The sequence below is a fragment of the Musca autumnalis genome, unplaced genomic scaffold (assembly GCF_047663935.1).
Source record: "Musca autumnalis isolate F117 unplaced genomic scaffold, ASM4766393v1 scaffold_1, whole genome shotgun sequence".
Taxonomy (NCBI): Eukaryota; Metazoa; Arthropoda; class Insecta; order Diptera; family Muscidae; genus Musca; species Musca autumnalis.
The window spans coordinates 120,465,828-120,492,885 of NW_027411644.1; the positions used below are offsets into that span (position 1 = coordinate 120,465,828).

Genomic DNA, 27,058 nt, shown 5'->3' on the forward strand with positions numbered 1-27,058 from the left:
AAACAAACGCCCATAAGGTCAAGATAGTGGTATCGACGGGCAATGCGTCCACAGCGCTCGGTACAACTGTTGAAGTTGGGGCCTAACATTTTGAGGTAGGTAACTTTAGTTGTGAAATAAGAAGAAGAATAGAATTGGCCACCAGATGCTACTTTGGGCTAATTAAGCAGTTTAAATGCAAAGCCACACCTCATCAAACAAAAACGACACTTTACAAAACAGTAATACTACCCGTGCTAATATATGGCTGCGAAGCCTGGTTACTTGCGGGCAAGTTTGCTGTGTTTAAGAGACAAATTCTTTGAACGATCTAAGGGCAAATCTGCTTTAGCGGTGAATTCTATACAACGACCTCAGTGCAGTTAAAAGAGTTACAACGATTGTGTCACAAGTATCAGCGATGATGAATGCACTAAAAGGGCGTACGAGGGTCACTAAATAATCTTCTGGCCTAGGCAACATGCAGTGTCGTCAGGTGTCATTTGACATTTTTTTGAAAAGCCTAAGCGTACTTAGGACAGTTTCACACACGACCATCTGTTGTGTTGTTTACAGTGACTTGAAAAAATCACTTTTCATAAAAAAGTGAATTTACTGGTGAACATTTTCGTCCGATAATTTTTCACAACTTTCGACGTGGATAATAAAGGCAAGGGTGGATCGATCAAATTACATCTTTGTATATAGATAAAGAACCATCCTATAGCACTATGAAAAACTGGTTTAATCAATTCAATCGTGGCCGCCACTCGCAAAAAAAAAACGAAGTTCATGAGGGTCGTCCAAAAACGGTCGTTGTGCCAGGCAAAATTAAGCTGGCTTTAACGGATAATGCAAAATCGCCATGTTTTATACCGAGAGATAGAGGCATCCTGGGGCATGTATTCCACCAACTATCATTTGATATTGCATGAACGATTCGGATTCTCGTGTTGGTCGGATGTAAGAAACTTCGGAAAAATACGCGGTGCTTCAAAAGACGTTTATAAGGTGGATCCAGATGACGAATCATGAAACTATGCGTATGAACCCGAAAAATCACAGCAACAGCCAGTAGATGCTGTAAATGCGTTCAAAAACCATGTTTTGGAGGTGTCTCAATCAAGCCCCTGTAAACAACTCAACACATGGTCGTATGTAAATGACTCCTGGCGACTCTGCGTGTTGCCTAGGCTAGAAGGTTTTTTAGTGACTCTCGTATAAATACCCGTAGAACTATCAAGGCATCAATTCACAGCGCACAATGTCGCGAGTTCATATTAACTGTAGCCAAAAATAGAAGGAGTTGTCGTATGTGCATCAATTTTGGTACACGTACCTATTATTGACTTCAGGACAAAAAATTGGGTTGGTCGGTCCACGTTTTGATATAGCCCCCATAGAACCGTACCTCCTGATTTTCGGTATTTTGAATGTTTTAGACACAATGACCAACCGAAAGTATTCAAATTTTGTGGTTAGTCTTCGGCAGAGGTATCAAACATTCCAACAGAGAATTGTGGGCTTAGGTCCACGTTTTGATATAGCCCCCATACAACGGTACCTCCCGATTATCGGTATTTTGAAGATGTTAGCCTCATTATTACACCGAAATTGCTGAAATTTGGTATTTAGACTTCGTAGGGGGCATTATACCTTCACCTTGAAATTTGTCTTAGGACGGTACCTCCCGATTTTCGGTATTTTGGAGGTTTTAGCCTGATTATCACACCGAAATGGTTGAAAATTGGTATTAAGTCTCCGTTGGGGGACTTATAACCTTCCACCAGAAATATGTCGGTATAGGTCCTCGTCTTCCTATAGCCCCCATAAAACCGTGCCTCCGCATCTTCGGTATTTTGAGTGTTGTGGCCTCAATATCTACCCGATATGACTGAAATTTGGTGTATAGTATTCATATTGTTTGTGAGCATATTGAATATATCAAACTCTTGTCTCTATATATGAGAAATTTCCTTTAAAAAATTTTTTTGACCGATTAGTGGTCAAAAAACGGTAAATTTTTTGTAAAAAATCGAATTTTGATTTTCGCTGTTCACAATTTTTTTAAAAATTGATATTTTTAAAATTCTCTCGTTTTAAAGCAAGATTATTAGGTCCTTAATAAGCCCACAAAAATATATGATGATCGGTTCATTCGTTTTCGCGCTATTGCCAACACCGCAAAACGATTTGATAAAAGAGGGGGTATCCTCTCAGTGAGGTGGTCGCTGAAAAAGAGAAATGACACATTCGTCTGCAAACCTCTGCAGCTGAGACCTTTATATATTTTTGAAGTACTCACTTTTTACTACTCATACAGCAAAAAATATCGATATACACTTTTATACAATTTTTTCCCTCTCCACTCAATTTAAAATTTGCTCCAAAAAATTAATAAACTTATGATTAATATTTACATGCAAACAAAAGTGTAGCCAAGTTTATTACATCCCAAGAGAGCTTGGGAACCATTTTTGCAGCGACCCTTACTTTTAAAGTTTAAATATTAACGCATAATATAATTTATTAATTTTAGAAAAAAAGCACAAAAATACGAATTAACTAAAAATCCTCATATAGCAAAAACTACTTCACGTATCAGTACCAAAATTCATATTCTTCTTAATTAATATGTTTTCTATCACTCCCCATCAATAAATTTGTTCAACGAAGTATTTAGTTTTTACCATTTTTGGCCACGGTCGTGACACTGTGCAGCGTTGCCAGCCATTGGCCAAAAATTAAAAACAAAATGTCAAATTTTTGGTACATCATCTGGCAACTCTGTCATGGAACTTTTTGAACATATGTATATTAGTTTTTGTTTCATTCGAACGCGGTTTTGTTAAGAATATCTCCAAAAGTCGGAACATTTGACTAATATTTTTTGTAATGAGTACAACTTTCAATTTACCTGCAATTATATAGCTTTATTTTAAGAACATGTCTCGGGTTATTTGGATATTTATTGCAGGTTGTTATCATCATCAAATTTAGTATCCGATTTGACCGAAACTTTGCGCATCGTAAAATTTCTTCTAATCTCACATCAAGTTCCAAGAAGAAGGTGTTGATCAACACCTTCTTGAGTGATCGTTTTGAAAATTTTACTGAATGAACTCCTTGTGGTCCTGTTTACAGCATTATATCGCTATGCTTCGTGGGCGAGTCTAAGCTTTCTGGCGTACTTGTCCAAAAGCTTTAAATAAAAATAACTATTCGTAACCGATTTTAATTATAAACGCACAGCTATCCTTCTCTATTAACTGACTGTTTCCGTTCACTCTACGAATTGCTACTGACTACTGCCTCACAATTTCCTTTATTTATACCCAATTCCTTCTCGTTGCCGACTTTTCCAGAATGAAGATCTGGTAACATCTCTAAATCAACTGTGCAACAACCACCCATGCGCACAGTCGCACTAGGCGAACAACAACACATACACACACTGGCGAGAGGGCGACCAATACAAGAGAATCGAAAGAACAGCAATGATGTCACTGAACTATCAAAACAAATATGAAAGGGTACAACAAAAACAAAGCAAACTAAACGATAATTACATGAATGTACGTCAAGAATATGGACAGTAAGAATGGAAGGATTGAGAAAAATCTAGACTGTAGTGGTTATTGTAAAATCAATTTAAACAAGGTAACAGCTTAATAAAAATTAAGGTAACAATTCAATTTTTAAAATTAACGGAAATTCATCTAAACTAAAGCTATCAGTTACATTCGTAACAATATTCTATGGTGGCCAATAAAAATGGCTGGTGGTCACAATAACTATCGGAAGGAGTAATTGACATTGCACAGTGGATCCACCCATTGGCCAAAACTAAAAAAAATGAATGTCAAAATTTTGGTACAACATCTGGCAACTCTGATAACTATGACATGGAACTTTTTAAAAATATACTAGTTTCTGTTTCATTCGAACCCAATCTTCTTAAGAAGAGCTTCAAAAGTCGGAACATTTGACTAATATTTGTTGTTGTGAGTACAACCTATATTTTAAGTGCAAGTAAATATATTCAAAATATCGCTAAACTAATACGTATAGCAAAATATTATAGTGGATTTTGAAACAGGGGGTAATAGCTTAATTTTCATTAAAAAAAATAGTGTTTTAGCGTGTTGTGGAATTCTAGTTAACTGCATATTTTCTTAGTGTATTTTGTAATGCCAATTCGATCATATACTTAAATTTGACCTAAGGTTTTAGTCATGATGCCCACCAGTGCCCACCTCGGGAATAATTTTCCAAAGTAGGTCATGGGTTTAAGATTATTCAGTATTAAAATCAGCTGCCATCTAATGCTAGACTAAAAATGGTGGGTCGCTGACTAAAGCTGCCCTAGAATAGGGTTTCTATGGATATATTAGCGTATAACTCTGTTATCTGACCACGTACATTAATATAATTGACATCAGTGGCAAGATGAAGAAATCTTCTTCCAAATTTGTCATACGTTGGCGGTAGGTGCATTTCAGGAAGAGCGCTATAAGATCTATATTAAAAATTTTACCAATTTTCAGACAAAAATTTTGATTTTTTAATCCGCTAAATTGGTTGGATTTTATGTTGTTTTGGAAATTGTTTTGTTCCCCAAGCCTATTTTTGCATCATAAGATAATCGGGACCTTTTTACATGTCACTTTGTATTAACATCATTAAACAATTCTTACCATATACCCCCTCCAGAGGGGAAAGGGGGGGAAATTGTTACGCTCGTGGTTTCCTAAAACACTCTTCGCCGCAGCACAAAGCTGTAACCGGCGTATTGGCTTGATTGTTACACTCTAAATATTTTTGGCCACATAATCCATACAAGTGGATCCACAGTGCATTGGTCCAACCTTTTTACATTATTACATTTCTCTCAATCTTAAATCAAGTTCCCCTCACTATAGTTCAAAATTGTTGCTTAAGTACAGTTTAAGAGCTGTTCGGGAATGTTTTGAATGTTCGTCGAAGGTAGTCATTGCGGCTCAGATCGTCTTGCAATTTTAATAGTGGGTAGTCCTTGTGATCGTGATTGAAACATAATTATAATAATTATTTTTGACTAGCGGAATCCAATACTTCTTGTGATACGGACCCCGAAATGATCCTACATTTGGGCCACTGCTTTATATACCTCTCGCTTTAGAAGTACTTAGCGTTAATTAGCGTTATATCTTTGTTCACTGTTGTTTTAGCTTATTTTTGAGATGAAATGTCTTCAGTCAAATCGAATGAGGATTGTTTTCGTAGAGCACTTCGACCTTCTAACTCCTTTTCGTCCTTATTTTAAGAGCCGCTATAAAGGTACCGCAAGATGACGTTTTTTAGCTTCGAAATTTTCTGCAAAAATGTCGCTCAGAAAAATTTAGGCATGGCTCTCATTGACAACTAATCGATTTTGTAGCGTTTTGTGCATTTACCCTGTTTTTCTTCAGAAAAATACCATATTTTGTTTTTTGTACATTCGTTACAGAACATACAAAAACACAAAACACAATTTTTTCTGAGCAAACTGGGGTAAATATCAAAAATGAAAACGCGGCAAAATCGAATAGTTGTCAATGAGAGCCTTACCTAAAATTTTCTGAGCGACATTTTTGCAGAACATTTCGAAGCTGAAAAACGTCATCTTGCGGCTCTTAATATAAAGGACGAAAAGGACATTGAAGGAAGCGAGTTAGAAGGTCGAAGTGCTCTACGAAAATAATCCTAACGAAAATAACGCTAACTCCTGATGCCTTACGTCATCTCTAGCAAAAATTAATCACGCCATAACGCGGAAGTTCGACTCACGGCGGATTTGTCCTTTGGGATTCTTAATATACTCACCAAGGCCTTTCCTGTTGGGGAATTTTCCGTGCCCCAGACTTTCACCTCCATTTTGTTGCACAGTGTTATTGGATAATATTCCTTTATCTAGAGCTAGCTGTTCTCTCTCTGACCGGAACATCAAAATTTTCAGCTGTGGCAAATCCCCTCAGGAAATTCTGGCTTACATTTCCACAGTATTTGAGCTATGAAAAACTTTACTACAAGTGGTGTCGTAAGGGGTCTTCAGACCCGGCGATAAAGAGAAGGTCCCATATAATTGAGGCGTTATGAATCAGATAAGTCTTCCTTGTCGCTTTGGGGTTGTTGTGGGAAAATGTGTATGCATTCGTTTGTCTAACTTGGCTTGTATTTCCGGGGTACCATTCGAAATGAATGGGATAGGATCCACTTTTATAATCCTCAAATTTTTTGCTTCGCATTTCAATGAAAGTTGCATACATTGAATTTAGAATTTTATACTGATCAGAAGCTTGTGAAACCCTCCCACCACGTTATATTTAATCTCTCTGGACAAAAATAAAAAATTAAACGTCTAAATACGACTCAAAACCGCCCATACCCATCATCATAAGTATTATTAATGTATTGTTTACTATTTTTCTTTACAGGTATGTGTGAAATGTTGTTCAATATTTTATGATGACAAAACGAAGGACAAATTCACAAACTAACCAACCAGCCAAACAAGCAGTCAAGCAACAGACAAATCTTTACACTGCAGTCAGACATGGTGCTGCACTTTATTTTACTTAAAATGTAATTTTGCGGTTAAACGAGAAACCCCCGCCGGCTTGCAGGAGCGGGAGTGAAATAGGTGTAATGGTGCAATGTGGAACAATGCCCTCGTAAACATTTTTATTTGTTACTGTCAAGCTTTAATCTTTAAGTGTGCCATTTTTATGGTGACAGCGCCCACGATTCGCGAACAAACAAACAAACAAACACCCCACACCACCACCAACAACACGGCAAATCATAAAAATATCATAATGTCATAATAAAATTTATTTAAAACGAGCCTATGCAGATTTCATTGTGAGATCACAACAATAACAGCAACGCCAATAGCAATAGCAATAGCAACAAATAGCGGCAGCGCTAACACCTTCACCTAAATTTGTTGATGCTGCTGCTGTTGTTGTTGCTGCCGCTACCACTACCAGCTATCACTACACTTTGTACCCCAATCTTCAATTTAACTAATTCTCGTTCGTTGTTCGCTATGATTAGTTAGCTATTTTTATATTTCAATACGGGGGCATACATTTCAGAACAAATGACGCAACAACGTCACTACACTCGACATCGAACCGGCATTTCTATATTGTTGTTGTTGTTGGTGGTGTTTTTATTGCCAATAGCGATAACAATGAAATCTTCGAAATTCTGTGTACACAATATCAGCAATGAACGAGCGAGCGAACGAGTAAACGCATCATTCAAACCACTAACCAACAACAACGTCAGCAACAGTAGCGGAGAATTGCAAAGTGCCGGTAGTGTGTGAATGAATATGGATGAATATAGAGAGGGGTCTGTCGTAGGCCACATTTATACAACACCGAGTGTCAACAACGACGACGACATACATATTACCACTAATGTTTGCTTGCATTTACCCGCCGCAAGCTACGAACTTGACTAATGGGCCTATAATGCCAACACATTAGTCGGAACATACATACGAACACCCATCCAAATGTATGTCATAACTGTGTGTGTTCTATTTTCCGTATGTATGTATGTAGGCACACTATATTTTCATTACACAATATTTGAAATTCTCCTACTCTATTTGCCCCGATCCATTTGTGTTTTTGTTGTTACGTAATTTTGTTACGTTATTAATTAGAAAATAAATTCATAATTACCTTGTTGTTGTTATTTTTTATTTGCTACTACTATGGCTATGTTGTAAATACATTTTCGTACTAAAATGCGAATATAGCAGCAAAACAACAAAAAACAGCGGTGCATAACTGACAATCGTAAAGCGTAACAAGGTATTTCAGAAAATTGCACGTTTTCCTTGTAAATACAATGAAAAACGAAAACAAGTCACTGAAGGAAAGAAAACAAATTGAACAAGCACTGTGGTGTGGCGCAACAAAAAAGATGTGTTCAATTTCAAAAATTCTGCAAACTGGGCCAGCGCCCGCCTTCCATATAGGATTGGAGAGTGAAATTATGGCTTTGTAAAAAATACCAGAAAGACTGCCACAAAGAGGTGTTTAAAGGAATGCTCTATATATCATGACATTTCGGGGCTCATACCTCGGGAAGTACCGGTTCCCCTGGCACACAAAAAATGCAAATTTCAACACGGTCCGAGAAGTTTCCTTAAACTAGCTTAAGGGCATAGTGTAGTATTTTTGCGGAGGTGCTACCTGAAAGAAAGGACCATGGACTGTGTCAGTCCGTGGAAATTAATCTAATTTTGCAGTCATTCATTTCTATAGCCTTTTGAGTTCCTTACCGTAGGATGCTTTTAAAATATTATACCTCTGTAAACAGGACCAAAAGGAGTACAGTCCTCAAACAGCTCTTAAACTACACTTTAGGGAAAATTTGGAACTTTTGTGAAGGAGTTACCAGAAGGTATTTTCCGATATAGACTTCCTGGAACTTGTGTTTTGTGTGCTTGTGCCATTATCTCAGGATGTATGTCTGGCCCCCTAAAAAATTCTACCGTTGTAATTGGAACCGCTGGTATAACGTGCAGCAAAATATCAAAACGATCAGATACATGTCCAAAAAAATGCATTCTTGCGAACATTTTTGAAATGCTGTGTGGGAGGTAGCTGTAGCAATGGACCGTTGTAGTCCTGGAACAGATATTACGATATGCAAATATTGGATGAAATCCGTTGCTTCCTTCGAAAGTTATCGTGCGCCTCAAATTTAGCAAAAGATTTTGTACTTTGTATCCGAAGGAGTGGACTGATATGACTCATATTCGAACTCAAACTAAGTCTAAACAAAATGCTACGATAACCAAAGTTCGAAATATTTGGTATATATCCAAGCTTTTGCAATATATATTTGTACTGCAAGCTCAACTGCATCAGTGGAAATAAAATTCAAGCCTGCCAAAGGCTGGGTGGGGGAAGGTTGTACACAAGATTTAGGTAGGTATGCTCATGGCGATAGCACCCAAACGGGTGCTGCATCAACAGCATTTTGTTGTGCCTATGAACTGATATAATTTTCAACTCCTCATAAAGATGGTAAACTGTTATAGTCCCCAGGGTGACATTCTGTCAAGTTTGAATTTTATGCCACTCCTAACATTCGCATAACACGCTGGCGCTGCCTAGCTTACTACAGTTCTGCCTATTGCTCTAAAAGAGGTCAACAAGGTATTTTTGTCAGCAGCTCATTCCAGGGTCTTGAGGAACTTGTTCCCATTCTAATCTTATCGCAAAACAGTGGCTTATGTGTACGATTTAAATGTACTTTCGAATGTTACACCCAATATCTTTGGGTGTTTTGTGGTCGAAATCAGGACACTATCGACCAATACTTTCACGGAGAAGTCTCATTTCAGCAGTCCACTTGGTGAATAGTGTATTATATTTTCATATTCCTTAGATGGAAGTTGTGGAATTTCAGAACGGTAAAGGTTAAACTGTTCCGGAGATATCACCCAATCTTGGGGAACTCCCTGTTTCACTCTACGACACTTCGGAATTCCACAATCGACTGGCGTCCATACATGTAATTGATTACCTAACGTTTGAAACACGATAGGATGCCCGTGAACAGCTTAGAATGGTCAACGGTATCGTAGGCCTTCCATAGGTCAAGAGCCACCATGACTGTTTGGACCTGTTCTGTTTCAATCCTCGACTGACTATGTGTGGATATGTCGTGTAAAGCTGTTGCGGTGCTATGCATTTTTCGAAGCCCACGCTAATGTTGGCCAACTGGAAAACTGCTTCTAATCAAGGAGAAGGCTTTGTGACTCAAGAATCTTCTACCGACAATTGAAGAGACATCGCTGGCAGCATTGCCTGACTTTAGAAGCGGCATCATTTTGATGACTTTCCATGCTTCTGGTATAACATGGGTGGTTTACGAAAGATTAAAGGTACTCGTTAAATATTCAGTTCCGGGTTTATACAGGCGCAACCCCCTGTATCTACTGTTTACCGATTTACAAAAAAGTCTTCGGCACTAAAATACAAACTGCCGTATTAGGTGCACTAAACACAACGAGAGTACCCCAAGCAATAATTCTTGTAATACGAGGATGCAGAACGCTCAGTTCATCACTACGGGAACATAAGCCAACCATTTCACACAAACGCGGTGGGAAAGCAACTCCTATTCTCAATTTTACTTGATGAAATACTGGTTTAAGTCTGCTGTCACAGAAGAAGCTATAATTTAGCGATACGGCTATAATTAACGATAGGGCCTCTCTGGTTGGAGAACATCTTCATGTAGAACATTTTATACTACATTTTGATGTAGGACCCATACGATGGTACCGCTTATTTTAGATATTTTACAGACTTCAAATAGTTCTAATAGACGACTCTGTATCAGCATCCTTACGGTGGAGGTTACTAAATTTTTCTTTTTAAAGTCATTGACTGGAGAATATAACTCTCGCCAAAACGTACTAACGCTACTACTTGTTGTTCTTAACCCGATCGGTCTCGCACAAATGTATATGAAATATTGAAACTAATACTAAATATGGTGTGAGACAAAAAAAGGGATTATCCATTCAAAACCACTGTGCAGACGTATTAACATTAACAACAAAATAGTGAAATCTGACGACAGCAGTGCAAAATCGTAATACGCTTGGGTATGTGAATACGTATGGCAAGAATTCAACGACGACAATAACAACAGCAGCAACAACAACAACATCGGGTATGCAAATAAATGCAAAGGTCAGTTTTAAGCGGGTTTGGGGAAGGTTAGGCATGGGAAATGAACAACAAAAAATAACAATCACAAAATTCCGACCGATTACAAATGAGAGCCTAAACAAAATTTGCAAATGAAAATAAAATGTATAGCTACGAAAAAAATTGTATGCGTTTTTTCACATTTCGCAAATAACCGCATATCTATTTGTGAATATAGACACACATACATACATATGTATGTATATGCACTGTATATTTCACGAACGATTGTATGCACATTTGTGAGAAGAATATACTTCAATTGCCAATTTGTTTGAATTAAAATGGAACACGGACGTTTTTGGGTGGACAAGCGGCACATTTGACATACATATGTTGGTGTGTTTGTATGTATGTGTCTTAGATTGTTTGTGTTTTTAAGTCGGTCAAGTGTATTTTATGTCTAGCAATTCTGGCACATCTAATGATAGCCGATAAAAAAAGAAAACAAAACAATAAGTTTGTGATTTGACATACTTATATGTATATGTACATAAAATAATATAAATATGTACATACATATTTATTGACAAAAATTATATTGTTTCTTTTATGGATTTAAATTTCGGTTTACATTTAGATTAATTAGAATTGTTCCAGTAAAATATAAATATGCACTAAATTATATTTAGTTTTTATATATGTAAATTCAAAAGTTAACCAAATTTCTGCTAAGAAAATATTAAGGAAAATTATGGGAAATTTTTTCAATCACTACTGATATATTTTGGTGTTAATCGCTCTATTTTTTGTAATGACAATAAAAAATAATATTTGTAAAATTAATGAATTATCTTAGTGACACCATAAATCGTCCAAAAGGTAAGGAGATGACATTTAAAATACACACACACACAAAATACGAACATTATTTTTTTAATATCCATATGACTTATGAAGTGTTCCATTATATTGAAATGACATTCCCAACATATCTGACTGACTGACTTTGCTGATTGACAAATGATCATCATGTACATGTCAAATATGGAAATGAAAAACATTCAGATGACAGAGTCTGTCCGTTCGTTCGTTCATACGTCAAGTATTATTGATGTTTACGAATATGCGGCTTCGTTGGACACTTGTTGGCATTATTCATTTTTGTTAACTCGTGAAGCAAATAGTAAGTTTTATTTCTTTCTGTATATATTTTGTGTTTTGAGTATTTTTTCCTTTTTACAACTGGTTTGTGTTAGAATTTGATAATCGGATTAAATATTTAATTACGGCATTTAATTTTATTTGAATTCAATTTTCTTTTCTTCTAAGAACTTTTTATCGCTCTAATAGCAGATAAAAAGCTGTACTTTACACTTCCTTGTGGTTGTGTTTCTTGGTTAGTTCGCCTGTCTTTTGAAGTATTTATGCTTTTGGCCTTCACATTAGTAACATCCATCACAAAGCTGAAGTGAAGAAATAAAATAAACTATGAAGAAATGTTTGTATTTTATTCAAGTGAGCATGTTGAGTTTTTTATAATAAACCACCTCACAGCTGACTTGGATGCACTCTGTGTAATTTCCCATAGCCGTTTGTAATTTCGTTAGAAAAGAACAATGAATGCTTGGTCCATGCTTTGTAGCTGAGAGAAATAGTACGTCACTTTTGAAATAGTAAGTCTCGTTTTCCTCCCCATCTTCACATAACCTGCAATAAGAATTACAGTTATTCTTCGATATCACCAAAAAATTCTGGATCTTGTGTGGCAGTGTTCCGTTATGACTTCTGGTGTAAAGTAGGAGCTCAGAAGACGAACATTGTTTAATCAAATTGTATGAAAGTACACCCTTCGCTTTTAGGCTAACAAGGACACATACACTCCACATCAGTAGAATGGAATAGAACGTTAGCTTATTTATCCAAAACGAATGAATTTACGTTTTTAATCTTATAGGGATTTAAAATCTATGATGTTCCGTATCAAACACAGAAAAAATTATGTTTCTAGCTTTTCGCGACATGATTTTCTATCGTTTTTATTCCCCCAGGCTTTTGGCTAGAAAGGGTATATGCTCTTTGATACGACCAAAAATGTGCCTCATCGAAATGAAGTATGATTGGACGAAATTCGTTTCAGGCAATTTGGAGTTGAAATCTTTTCAGACAATTTGAGTTTGAGCTTTTCGTCCAGCGTCCAAGCGATTTTGTCAAGATTTCATCCACAAAATTTAAAAATTTGTCGCAAAAGTGAAGTTTGAACTGAAATTATTTTTTCGGGAACCAGTCTATACTTCCTGAGATAATTACGCTTAAGCTTAAAAATTCGGCCACCAACTAAAATAACTTGTACGTAGGATAACTCTCCAAGGGAGTATCCGATTGCGTCGAAACTTTGCATATCGTAAACTGACGAATATACGCCAAACTTCTTCAGACCCCAAGTATGTTTGGATGAAATCCTTTTCAGACAATTTGGAGTTGATTTAACGATGTCCGTCCTTTTGTTTGGCTGGCTGGAGAGCACGATATCTCTCGAACGGCTAAATCGATATGGTCCAAAATTTGGCCTTCGTAATATTTTGCCCAAATTTAGTTTAAATTCAAAAATGAGCCGTATTGGTCCACTCTTTTCGAAAAATTATGCACAATATAACTCTTGAATAGGGTAAACGATTTGATCCTTACTTGGCACGTCGTAAAATTTCTACCAGACATAGATAGAGTTCCAAATTTGATTCTATTGGACCAGTTCGAAGGGTACATCCCACACAAAATTTCGAATAAGTTCAGTTTAAGACCTGCTCCCGAATCACTTTGATTTTTGTTGTAACAACTTATATTCTCGACGTTAGAAGTGTTTTCAGGTTCAAGTCCATACTTCCCGATAAAATAGCTCGAAAAATGTAAAAAACGCTATGGCACCGTGTGTAGTAGCTGGAGTGCACAATAACTCTCGAACTGATTAACCAATTTAGTACAAAATTTGACTTTCGGGATAATATATCTAAACTTGTAGGCAATATCGGTCCACAATTAACGGTACCTCCCCCAAAAATTAAAAAAAAAATCACAAAAATGGTACGGACGATATCTTTTGAACGGAGCAACCAAACTTTGGATCTCCATATATTTTTTCCAAATACAGGTTAACTTCTTAAATGGTGCATATCCATCTTCTCCTTAGGTTACCTCTTCCATAAAAGTTCAACAGTTTTGTTTAAGTGCAGTTTAGGGTCTGGTCGAAGATTCTTTGGAAATGTATACGGATGCTACTCGTTGTGGTTTACAGCGAAATAATGTTTTTCGTGGGTGAGTCCATACTTCCTGACATTGTATTTCAAAAGCAATAAGTTATATGGTGACCAACTAAAATAACTAGTTGGCGCGAAATATATTGAAAAGAAATGTTTTGGAAGTAATTTCTACCATTTTTCCATTTTTCCATTTTTTGTCGCCAAATTCAAATGTCAAAAACCTCCTTAATACATAAGTTTTGGGGAAACGATTGTGGTTTTGTAGCGGATATTCGATCTGTCCGTAGATGAAAGATTCAATTAATGTTGGCTGAGAGTATATCGCTGTCGGCAAAGCCGGCTGATACTTTTTTAATTGTTTATCCACATTTTCATATCGAATTGGCCGTATATTGGTCGTTATATCGGTAACACCCGATTTCAGGTTTAATCTACTTTTTGGATCTAAATTACCTGTAGTTTGGCATTTGATGTTTCCAATGGTCAAACAAATGGTCAATAATTTGTGACACCCGACCTAATTAAGTATAGTTTGGCATTTGGGGTTCCAAGAGTCAGAAAACTGTTCCACATAATGTTGTGGACTGGAAAGGAAGTTGATGATAGAGGCTTAAAAAGTTCGGCCAAGCCGGAGTTAACGCTTTTTTGGTTAATTTCTTTCATTCCATTAGTTAAAATAGTGAAATGAAGTGACGATGACCATACCAAATCTATCCTCTCTAAGCTACTTTTAGCAACAAGTGTGAGGTACCCTAATATTTTGTTTTCTTTTTTTGTGATAAATTTATGACGTCGACAACTGCGGACCTTATAAAGTCTTGGTGAAACCGGAAGAAATTCAAGGTGGATAAACCCGACTTAACGTGAAAGAAAAAGCCAACCAACAAACAACATCAGATGACGTAGGAATACAACAACAACAACAACAACAACAAAACAAACGTAATGCAATAAGCGGAGAATTACGGAAAATCTACAACTATGATGTAGTAATAAATAAACTTCCACAACTCTTTGTCATACGGATCATTTCCAAGCAGCTGAAGTGGAGTTGATGATGGCAGCATTGCTGCTGAATGAAGATGATACGATGACACACACACACATGAAATGATGTGACTCTCATATGAAATGTTACTGATATGATGTGTGTGTTTGGCTTTCTTCCTTCAGCGGCTTTTCTAACATTATTGAAAATAATCATTGTTGTTGCTGTTAGCTGCAGCTGTTTGGTAATCTTAGATGAAAGCTCTTTTTGTGAGAAATACCTTGAGAATTACTTTGAAATTTAATACTCGTATTTATGAACAAAATGCGCGACAACAGTAACAACAACAGCAACTAGTTAGAGCAGAAAAGCCAAATGGAATGATTTGCCTACCACTTGGTTGGTGGTCAAGAGAGAAGATTACAGGTACACAGCTCATGAAAAGCGTTCACAAACAAAAAAGCAAAAACAACGACAACATCGAACGACGACAACGATGCATTCATTCTTCGTTGATTATTGGGAAATTCAATATGACATGAAACGACTTGGCTATGACGATGATTGTGTTTTTATGGACATTTAGGTGTGCACGTAACAAAAATTGGTCTCATGAATATTCATTGATTTGACACAAAACAGAAAATGCAGTTTTCAATGGAACAATACCTGAAAGAAACATCCCAACAACAATACAAACAAAACGAATGGAAAACAAAACAAGAATTGTTGGTTTGTTTCGAAATCTTTGAAACTCTGAAGCAGCACAGCTTCAGTTAGCTTCCCCACTCAGTAAGCAAACGGCGACAGCGACAACAAAAGATATCAGCTAATTAAGCGAATGACCCCAAAAACAAAACAAATCAACAACAACAATAACAACACCATCTTGCCGACACTTGTAGATTATCGTCAAAAATTTTGTTGTTGTTGTTGGAAACAAATGTGTCTGTTGCAATTACTTCTTTTGGAAAACGGCAGGTGTCTTTTGTATGAAGACATTATTGGTGTGTGTGTGTGAGTATGGGTCCATTTGTGATGGATGTGAAAATGCATAATTAGATTCACTCTATGATTATTGACTTTTAAAATAAATTTTTGAAATAGGAGAAAATCGTATAATTGATGGAAAATGGAGGCAATTAAATGAATTTAAATTCGCTTCGATCATAGATTGAAGAATGGTGTTAACTGGCAAGTAAACTATAAAGGTTCGATCAGGGCTTCGGAGCCGAGCTATTTTGGGTTCAACTCTGAACTACAATCCAATTTTTCATGACGTCTACAAATATTACTTAAGTAATTTCACTCTAGTGTGGACCGAAACTTAGTAACTTAAGTGGCCTCTGCAGAATTTTTTACATTATTTTATCGGAGCCTTGGTCTTCCAGTTCTGCGGGTACGCATGACATGGCCTATCGAACGCAATAGTTGTATTTTGACACGTTTAACTCTACTAATGTCTTTTTATACCCGAGACAGTTTGTGATTATACGAGGAGAACTAGAAAAGTTTCTGGTCTAACAATGAAAACGCGAATATTTACCATCAAAAGTATTTTTTTTTAAGTAATCAGCATGATTTATTCAATTTTTCATGCGCTCAAACCAATTACTGAAACACTTTTTTCCACTTTGAGACAACTCCAGAACATGGTTTTTGAACGCTTCAACAGATTCATCTGGCAACGAAAATCTGATGTGCGGGAATCAAATGAAGTCATTGGGTTCCAAGTCAGGGCTGCACGGCGGATGATCCATCAATTATACGTTTTGTCCGGTCAAAAATGAGCTGGTTTGAATCAATGTGTGAGAGCTCACATTGTCATGGTCGGTCTCAATGATTGGTCTTCTTTTGTTAATTTTTTGAATTTGTCAGGCAAATAAATTGTAGTGTACCACTCAGAATTAACCGTCCTACGTTCCTCAAGCCGTATAGTAGCCACATGGTCAGTTTAGCCGAAGAAACAGGCGACCATTTGCTTCGAAGTGCTTTTTCGGTGAACAACTTCCATTAGAGTTGGCTTGCCTTCGAAGACCCCCACGATCGATTGCTGTTTTGTTTCAGGCTCATACGTATAGATCCAAGATTCGTCGCCTGTGACGATCTTATAAACGTCGTTTGAAGCACCGCTATCGACAGGAGTCATTTTTGAGCAATTTTCAAATTTTGCGGGATCTGCAATATCAAATGTGAAGAAATGACTGATTCCTCTATCTAACGGTATATAATTTTAATTTAATTTTTTTTTCTGGAGCAACGGCCGTTTTAGGACGACCCTCACGACCTTCGTTTTTTTGCGAGTGTCGGCCACAATTGAATTCATTAAACCAGTTTTTCATAGTGATGAAGGATGGATGTCAAATGGCGTCTGGCAACAATACGTATTGCCTAGGCCAGAAAATTTTCTAGTTCCCTATATAATTGTGGTATAATTTTAATGTCAAGGGCAGGACATCATGCATATGTTTTTTCTATGCGCTCGTAAAATATATCTTTGGTCTGCTCGTCCATGTCTTCGGTTGAAACATTAGAGTTGTGTAGTTCCAGAACGTACTAGTTCCAAGGAACTAATCCGGACAAGGAACTATTGGAACTATATCCACCTAATGCGTACATATAGTTCCTGTCGTGTTTTCTTCCTTTAATTCCACCACACTCACTTCGATATTTCTCGTTCGTTTCTATGATTATTTAGATGCGGCCACATTGTTAAATATCACGGCAACTACAGTGCGTTACTTAGGTGTTGCTGTAACACCTTTCCCAGCGCATAGGATTTTTCTGTATGGTTTTTTATAGTTTTCTTTTAAAATGAATAAATTTTCCACCAAAACTCGATAATTCAACTCAACTCCAACGAAAAAAATACTAAAAAATAATTTAAATTATCTTCGCCTTAAAAAAGCCAAAATATCAGATAGAAGCCAGCTTGAGATTGAGGCTGCGATTTGAATACACATCCTCGAAAACATATGACGTATTAGCATTATAAGCCAAATTCATAGCTTTCGAAGGTTGCACTAAAAATCGTCTGTTACGGGGCCATGCAGATTGAAACGGAAAAATCTCCGTTATTGCAAAAAAACAAACGCATTGCATTTGAAAGATCAGAGTTCGATGGAAAGCTTAGTCTCTTATAGGGATACGCAGTGAGATGCAATAATCGGTTTTTCGATTATACGGTTTTCGTGAAAAACTTAAAACTCGATTTTCGGTTAGTCGAGTATTTGAGAGTGTACTAAAAGTCGAGTTTCGATTATTCGTTAACCGCGGAAAACCGATCATAACCGAATATAATCGACCATTTTCGTTGATGCAATCTGCGATGTACATATGTACAAAAAAGTACCGTCCATTACGCGGTTTTAGCACACCCAATAGTCAACAACGACTAATAGTCGTCCACGATTAATAGTCGACTACGAATAATAATAGACTACGACTAATGGTTTACTACGAATAATAGTTGACTCCGACTTTTGAAAGTCGATTAAGAATAATCGATTATACGGTTTTCGCACAGTTAATAGTCGACTACGATTTTTAGAGATTTTACGGCTAAGAACCGATTAACCGAAATCGGTTTTACGTATCCCTAGTCTCTTAATTACAATATTTTTATTAAGTATAAGTTTCGAAGCATGATGAGTTGCGTAACTAACAGCGAAACCGGTCACATAATTTGGTGGTTGTGTGGGAATCTCTCGGGCGTCCTTTTTTCACATGCAAAAAATCTTCGATCATTTAGTTCAACTGCAACGAGAAAATAAATAAAAAAATAAACATTCCTTTGATAAACGTAGAACCGAACCACAACCCTGGTGTCGACATAACATTTTGTCGTTAAACATTCTGCTACCGCTGACTCACAAAATATCTTCCAAACACTTTTCAATGATTTACATTCGAAACGTCCAGAACGTAAGCAAATTTATTTTCAATGACTTGCAAAACTTTTGTTTAGGACAATTCAACCCAAAATTATTGCTTCAATAATAAATAACACCGTGTTAATTCAATCTTTTAAGAGGATAAATATGTTGAAAATTAATTTACAAGAGGATTATAAATTTTAATAAATGCATTAATTAACAACAATTAGATGCATTTAAATTAAGAACAAAGAAAATTGCATTTTATGTTCTTTAAACGCAACAAATTGTATTATTAAGTATTAAACGAAGTCGTTTAACATGAATAATCGTAATTTATAATTTAGCTTCTTGGGACGCACAATGGTGCCTCAGTGGACAAAAATCGAAAAAATGTATTGTTAACTTTTTTACAACTTTATGGTTTTATTTTATTGAGAACACTTCAAATAGGACAATCGTGACACCACTTGTAGAGAAGTTTTACATGGCTGAAATATTCAGGAAATGTCGCCAACATTGCTGAGGGGTATTTTTGCCACCGTTGAAATTGTTGATGTTGCCTGGCCGGGGAATCGAACCCACGACCTTTAGCGTGCAAGGTGGGTGTGCATACCATTGCACCACGGTGGCACCCGATATACTCGTATGGTGTTACTATATGGTGTTACTATAAAGTTATAGCTTCTTAAACATAGACAATTTTTCGTAGGTTGCTTATATTGAAATTTATATAAAAGGGGACCTCATGTTCAAGTAACAAGTTATCTATATATATAAAAGAGTAGTGAGGTGAGTGACTGACTGACTGACTGACTGACTGATTCATCAACGCCCAGACGAAACCGCTGAAGCTAGAAAGTTGACATTTTGGGTGTAGGTTGCTGTTGGTGTGTAGGGGTGAGATAAGGCTGGGTTTTTGGAAATTCGACCTAGAAGTGTACGAAAAGTACTAAAAGGTACTAAATATGGTACCCTTTGTATTAGGCAAACGGTAAGAGCTAGAATTCTGAAATTTGGAATGAGGGTCACTGATGGAGAGTTAGAAAGATGTACCAAAGGGTTTTTGGAAATTCGAACTACAAGGGTACGAAAAGTACTAAATGGTACTAATTTTAGTACAATTTGGATTTGTGTGAAAGGATAGAGCTGGAATCCTGAAATTTGAAATTAGGTTAACTTGTGGAGAGTAACAAACAAAGGTTTTTGGAAATTCGGACTATAAGTGCACGAATAGTACTAAATGGTACTAAATTTAGTACAATTTTGATTTGGGTGAACGGATTGAGCTGGAATCCTGAAATTTGTAATGAAGGTCACTCATGGAGAGTAACAAAGAAAGGTTTTTAGAAATTAGAACTAAAAGTGCACGAAAAGTACTAAATGGTACTAAATTTAGTACAATTTGGATTTGGGTGAACGGATGGAGCTAGAATCCTGAAATTTGAAATTAGGGTCCCTGGTGGAGAGTAATAAAGAAAGGTTTTTGGAAATTCGAATTATAAGTGCACGAAAAGTTCTAAATGGTACCAAATTTAGTACAATTTTGATTTGGGTGAACGGATTGAGCTGGAATACAGACATTTGGAATGAGGTTCACTGATGAAGAGTAACAATGAAAGGTTTTTGTAGATTCGAACTATAAAGGTACGAAAAGTACTAAATGGTACTAAATTTAGTACAATTTGAGTTTGGGTGAACGAATAGAGCTGGAATCTTGAAATTTGGAATGAAGGTCACTGATGTAGAGTAAAAAAGAAAGGTTTTTTGAAATTCGAACCATAAGTGCACGCAAAGTATTAAATGGTACTAAATTTAGTACAATTCGGATTTGGGTGAACGGATTGAGCTGGAATCCTGAAATTTGGATTTGGATCACCGATGAAGAGTAAAAATGAAAGGTTTTTGGAATTCGAACTATAAGTATACGAAAAGTAATAAATGGTACTAAATTTAGTACAATTTGGGTTTGGGTGAACGAACAGAGGTGGAATCCTGAAATTTGGAATGAAGGTCACTGATGAAGAGTAAAAAAGAATGGTTTTTGGAAATTCGAATTACAAGGGTACGAAAAGTACTAAATGGTACTAAATTTAGTACAATTTTGATTTGGGTGAACGGATTGTGCTGGAATACAGACCTTTGGAACGAGGGTCACTGATGAAGAGTAACAATGAAAGGTTTTTGGAAATTCGAACTATAAGGGTACGAAAAGTACTAAATGGTACTAAATTTAGTACAATTTGCATTTGGGTGAACGGATGGAGCTAGAATCCTGAAATTTGAAATTAGGGTCCCTGGTGGAGAGTAATAAAGAAAGGTTTTTGGAAATTCGAATTATAAGTGCACGAAAATTTCTAAATGGTACTAAATTTAGTACAATTTGGATTTGGGTGAACGGATTGAGCTGGAATCCTGAAATTTGTAATGAGGGTCACTGATGGAGAGTAACAAAGAAAGGTTTTTAGAAATTAGAACTAAAAGTGCACGAAAAGTACTAAATGGTACTACATTTAGTACAATTTGGATTTGGGTGAACGGATAGAGCTGGAATCCTGAAATTTGGAATGAGGATCCCTGATGAAGAGTAAAAATGAAAGGTTTTTGGAATTCGAACTATTAGTGTACGAAAAGTAATAAATGGTAGTCAATTAAGTACAATTTGGGTTTGGGTGAACGGATAGAGCTGGCATTTTGAAATTTGGAATGAAGGTCACTGACGGAGAGTAAAAAAGAAAGGTTTTTGGAAATTCGAATTAAAATTATACGAAAAATACTAAATGGTACTAAATATAGTACAATTTGGGTATGGGTTAACGAATAGGGCCGGAATCCTGAAATTTGGAATGGGGGTCACTGATGAAGAGTAAGAAAGATGTACGAAAGGTCGAAAAGTCCTAAATGGTAGTGAGTTTAGTATGATTTGGATTTGAAGAGCTGGAATCCTGAAATTTGGAATTAAGATTACTGTTGGAATATAGAATTGAGATATGGAGGTAGCTTTGGAAAATCGTACTAATGTGTACGAAGTAGTACTAAATGGTACAAAATTAGCTATAATTTGTATTTGCGTGAACAGATTATTGTTGGAGTGTAGGATTGAGGTAGTTTTGGAAATTCGTACTTATGGAAAAGTGCTAAATGGAACTACATTGGCTATAATTTGGGTTTAGGTGAACGGATAGAGCTGAGATATGAAAGTACATTTTGGAAAATCGTGTACGAAAAGTGCTAAATGGTACAAAATTTGGTAACTTTTGGTATTTGCTATATGGTATAGAATTTTGTACAATTTGTGATTTTGTAAAGGGTAGAACTGGAATTTTGAAATTCGGTATTAGATTAGCAATTGGTGTTTAGAGTGGAGGTAGGGAGGAGGTTTTGAAAATTCGTACTTATTTATACAAAAACTACTAAATAGTCCTCAAATGGGTTTCAGGGGAACTGGTAAAACTGGAAAACTGAATTGGAAGGAAGTAATTTTTGAAACGTTTACCTATGTGTAGGAAAAGTTTGGTAACATGTTGATACCAAAAACATTTTAAATAGTTAAGGTACTAAATTTGGTGTTGGGTGTAGGAACAAAGCTGGGATTATATAATTTAAAAATATGCTATTTGTACAAAAAATACGAAATGGAAAAATATTTGTTACGAAGATCGCTCTAAAGTTTGAGACAAAGTTCTGAATTTGAAAAATTGTACTGAATATTGTCCCATTGATTTGATGTTAACGCCAAGGAGTTTCTAAATAATGTATTGAAATTAAGTAGTCAAACGTGAAGTATCTTTTCAAAAAATGTTTTTTGTCTGACCGCTTTGGTATGTAAATTTGAAAACGTGGTTCAATGCGACATTTTTGTTAACTAGAAGGTATTTACCCCCTGATATTAAAAAATCCTAAATTGAAATGCCTTCAAAAAATTTTCCGTTATATACGGTTGACATACCGGTGCACATTAAGTACAATTTTTTGTAAAGAAGTTTTCTAAACTTTCATTCCACAAATTCCGAATTGCGGTTGGAAAATGTGCAGAAGATCTTCAAAATACCCTAAACCTTCAAAATATCTCTTCTAATAAACGTGGATTGAAGTGGAGCTTTTTTAAATTAAGCTTCTATATCCTCTGAGTATTCAAGGTCCAAATTTAAAGAAAATTGGACAATATACATTTGATCTTCTTTAAAAATACACTAAGTCGAGAGGTACCGTTATATGGGGATATACGAAAACGTGGCCGAAAATTTAACGGACCTATTCGGGTTCTGGGCGAAACCGCTCAAGCTAGAACCTTGAATTGTGAATGTGCGTGATTGTTGTTGTGAAGGGGTGAGATAAAGTTTAGTGTTTGGAAATTCGTACTGGAAGAGAATGCTTTGAAGGGGTAAAACCAGGAGTCAAAACTGAAATTTGCAATATGATACGTAGTTTTGGAAATTCGAAATAAAAAATATGGTAGCTGTGTAGGGATGCGATACGGCAATTTTTTTTTTTAAATTCTTACTACAGTCGAAAAAATATTGGTAATAAAAATAGGTCTTAGTATAACAGAATCTCCAGTATTCACCATTCCCGTATTAAATATTGTTTATATATATTTCGTTTCCTTTCCGCATACGAAGTAGCGGGCATTTGCTAGTTGGAAATATTACTACTTTTGAATTGGGAATTAAAGCGTGGACAATAGACTTCCTTTCCGTGAACAGAAAATTTTACATAAAATGTTTATATATAAAGTACCGTTATGTTGATTGAAGCAATAGCATCTTCTACATAACTCACGAATTTCGGCCATTTGGTACATGAAAAAGCAATCCCTTTCCAATAAAATTATGCAAAAATTTTATCCGACAATGTCCAAATCTTTGAGACAGAACCATATTATCCAAAACATTTTGTACGAAAAATGCAAGCTTCTTTATTTTTCCTCAGTTTACCAATTCACTTCATTTGACAGCCTTGTGTTATTTTTGTTAATACGTTGTCGAAAACACTTAAAAAAGCTCGAATCTGAAATAATTTTGCCGATAGTTTATGTCACTATTTTGATAGGAGTGAGATATTGTTGTTACATACATATCTGATAAATTCAACCTACAAATGTTCTAATTTTAAACAAAGAGTATATTTCAACTTTTGAATTGGGAATTATAGAGTGACCATTGGCTTTAAAAAAGTTAAACATTGGTATGATAATGACTCTATCTTGATTTAGTTGGAATATGTTTTCAGACATTTCACGTCAAGAGAGAGAGAGAGAAACCCGTTACTATAAACATGACAATATTTTCAATTAAATTTATTTCAAATTCACACCAACTCCAGGCAGGTTATTAAAAAAAATAGCACCATTATATATAGGGACTACACCCAAATTTGACCGCATTTTAAACCGGTAAAACTGAACAGTAACCTTAGAAAATTACTTATTATTAATTTTGAAGGATATTCAATAAAAATTGACTGTGTTATAGCAAAATCGGAGAATGATATATAGGGACTATGTCAAAATCTGAACCGATTTTTGTCTAAATCTATAAAACTGATACACGACACAAGAAAACAAAGCATATTAAATTTGAACGCTATTCAATTAAATCTGGCCGATTTATTGCAAAATCGGGGAAACTGACTTAAGAAAATATCACGTATTTAATTTGAAGTCTATCACATATGATTTAACCCCATGTCCTTTAAAGGGCCAAGGTAGTACTATAATCCCTAAAAATGTGTTCTAGGCATTATTTTCCTTCTATAAATGCGCCACGAATATGCAGAGATCACTCTTAACCAGGCACTGCAATTACCGCTCCATACTGGGTCTACGTTTGTCCGTAAACTACATACTTATTAACCGGTTTCTATGGGTCATTAATGGGGAAATTCGTATCAGTCTTTTACTGTAGGGAAACAGATGAAAATGTAAATTGTTCAAACATATTTTCCGATATTTTCTAGTGGTTCATATTTTGTTTTTTTTTTTTTGCGACTAGCATAATTATGTACATGCCAATACATCAGACATTACGACGTTGAACTACACTCAGAAGAAAACATACTATCGGGTACAAGCTGTTGAAATAAATTATTTTATTTAAAATAAAACGTATAGCAAAATCTTAATTTCAAAATAAAGATAGTTGTCAAATTTATAATAGAATCCTATAATTTGGATCCCTCTCCTTAACAACTTTCAGTTTCCTCCTCCATTTAACGCTCTCAAGCTGAAAACCTCGCTAATTTTACCTAATTTTTATATCGAGTGTAGTGAAAATGTAATAAAAAATATTAACGTTTTACGAGAGTGAAATAGAAAAAATAACGAATCAGCTTAACAACAAGCAATAATACTAAGGAAACACTAAAAGAAAATGGAAATAATCAACAGCTTGTGGCTAGTTAAAGCAAAATGTGAAAATAAACATCAATTGAACACAAATCATACATCGTCGGCACATACAGTGGCACACACTAGTTTAAGTGCGGATCGTTATTATGAAACTTTGCAATTAAAAATGTTAATTTGTTGGAAAATTGATGGTTCACACGTAATAATAACAATTGTGGAAAGGAAGAAAGTCAGCAGGAAAAACTGTAGATTGAATGTAACTTATTTCAATTGAATTGAAGAAATTGAAATGTTGGTAATTTAGCTATCGGCAATAATGCATCCAATAGAGATAAGTGACTGTCTAAAAAAAGTAGAATGGGAGTTAAGATCGGACAATTTGAATATAGTATAAACTCTACCCTATGAAACCAAATACAGCTTTCGATGGCAAATTCAATTTTGATTGCCATATTTTTGACTTTCCATCAGAGTTTTTGCCTTCCTCTGGAGCGCATGTTTTCTTTAGTAGTCTCCAACATGATTTATACACTTTTTCAGGCGCTCAAACCAATTGCTGAAGCACTCCAAAACGTGGTTTTTGAACGTTTCAACAGTATCTTCTGGCAAACGTAGACCATGCCTTTTTTCTTGATGTGCCGGAATCAAATGAAGCCATGTCAGGGCTGTACGGCGGATGACCTATCAATTCCACGTTTTGTCCGGTTAAAATGCGTTGGTTTGAATCGAGGTGTGTGAGCCCTTGTTCGTTTTTCGAATTTCTCAGGAGATTTCAGGCAAACAAATTGTATAGTACCACTCAGAACTAACAGTCCTACGTTGCTCAAGCCACATCGTCAGTTTTGCCGAAGAAGCAGGCGACCATTTGCTTCGAAGTGCTTCTTCCATGAACAATTTTCATTGGATTTGGGACGCCTTCGAAGATCCCAAGGTCGATTGCTGTTTTGTTTCGGGCTCATACACATATGTAGATCCAAGATTTGTCGTCGGTGGCGATCTTATGAACATCGTTAGAAGCATCGTGATCGTATTTATTCACAATTACTTTGCGCCAATCGACAAGATCCTTTTTAGCGATTGTAAAATTGTGCTGGTGTTAATTAGGGTTATGACTCTTTTACAACCTCATATCCCTGTTTCATAGCGTGGTGAGTTTTCATATTATTACATAAAATCTTAATTATAAGGTGATTCGAAAAAAATGCTCACGCACAAAAAGCTTTTAAAGTTTTATATATGAGCTTTTCTGAAAAAATGTTGAAGTCACTTTAAGCACACATATAGAACTCAAAACAAGCTTTAAAGTCACACGACGTAACCAAAATAACATAAGCTTTTGTTTCTAACCAATTTTATCGCCATATTACATATACATGTGTATATCATTTTGAATCATATATAACATTATTCCATATATCATATCAATTGAAATTGTTTTGTGCGTGAGCCTGTTCAATATTTAAGTGGAATAAAAGTTGTTTTCGTTTTTAAAAGCAAAAGGTCATTCATTCGTGCAAGAGGAAAAATTTTTTTTAGAAAAAAATTTCATTCATAGTATGTTTTCAAAACAAACAACAAATTTTTAAGTGGTTTGTGCGTGGCATTTTTTAATAATTAAATGGAATGAATTTTATTTCTGGCATTAATAGGCAAAAGTTCATTCATTCTCGCTGTAGGAAATCGTTTTTGAGAAACATGTCAAAAAGTCATAACCCTACTGTTCATACAATATCAAATGTTAGTTGGTCGAGAAATCCTCTATTTCACGGTATAAAATCCGTTTTGGCGAGTGTCGGTCACGATTAAATTCATTAAACCAGTTGTTTCATAGTGCTGTAGGATGGTCTCTTAGCGATATACAAAGATTTAATTTGATCGACGATCGTAAATCGTAAAAA

The 27,058-nt window shown here is 35.7% G+C and overlaps 1 protein-coding gene and 1 long non-coding RNA gene across 3 annotated transcripts in view; both read left to right on the plus strand.

Moving 5' to 3' along the window:
- LOC141406207 (uncharacterized) lies at positions 1-25,165 on the plus strand. The gene is made up of 2 exons (XR_012413341.1): positions 1-95; positions 6,435-25,165. It is a non-coding gene; the product is annotated as an uncharacterized lncRNA (long non-coding RNA).
- Glut4EF (Glucose transporter 4 enhancer factor) overlaps positions 1-27,058 on the plus strand; it is a 564,138-nt gene that overhangs the window by 113,902 nt on the left and 423,178 nt on the right. The window lies entirely within an intron of this gene.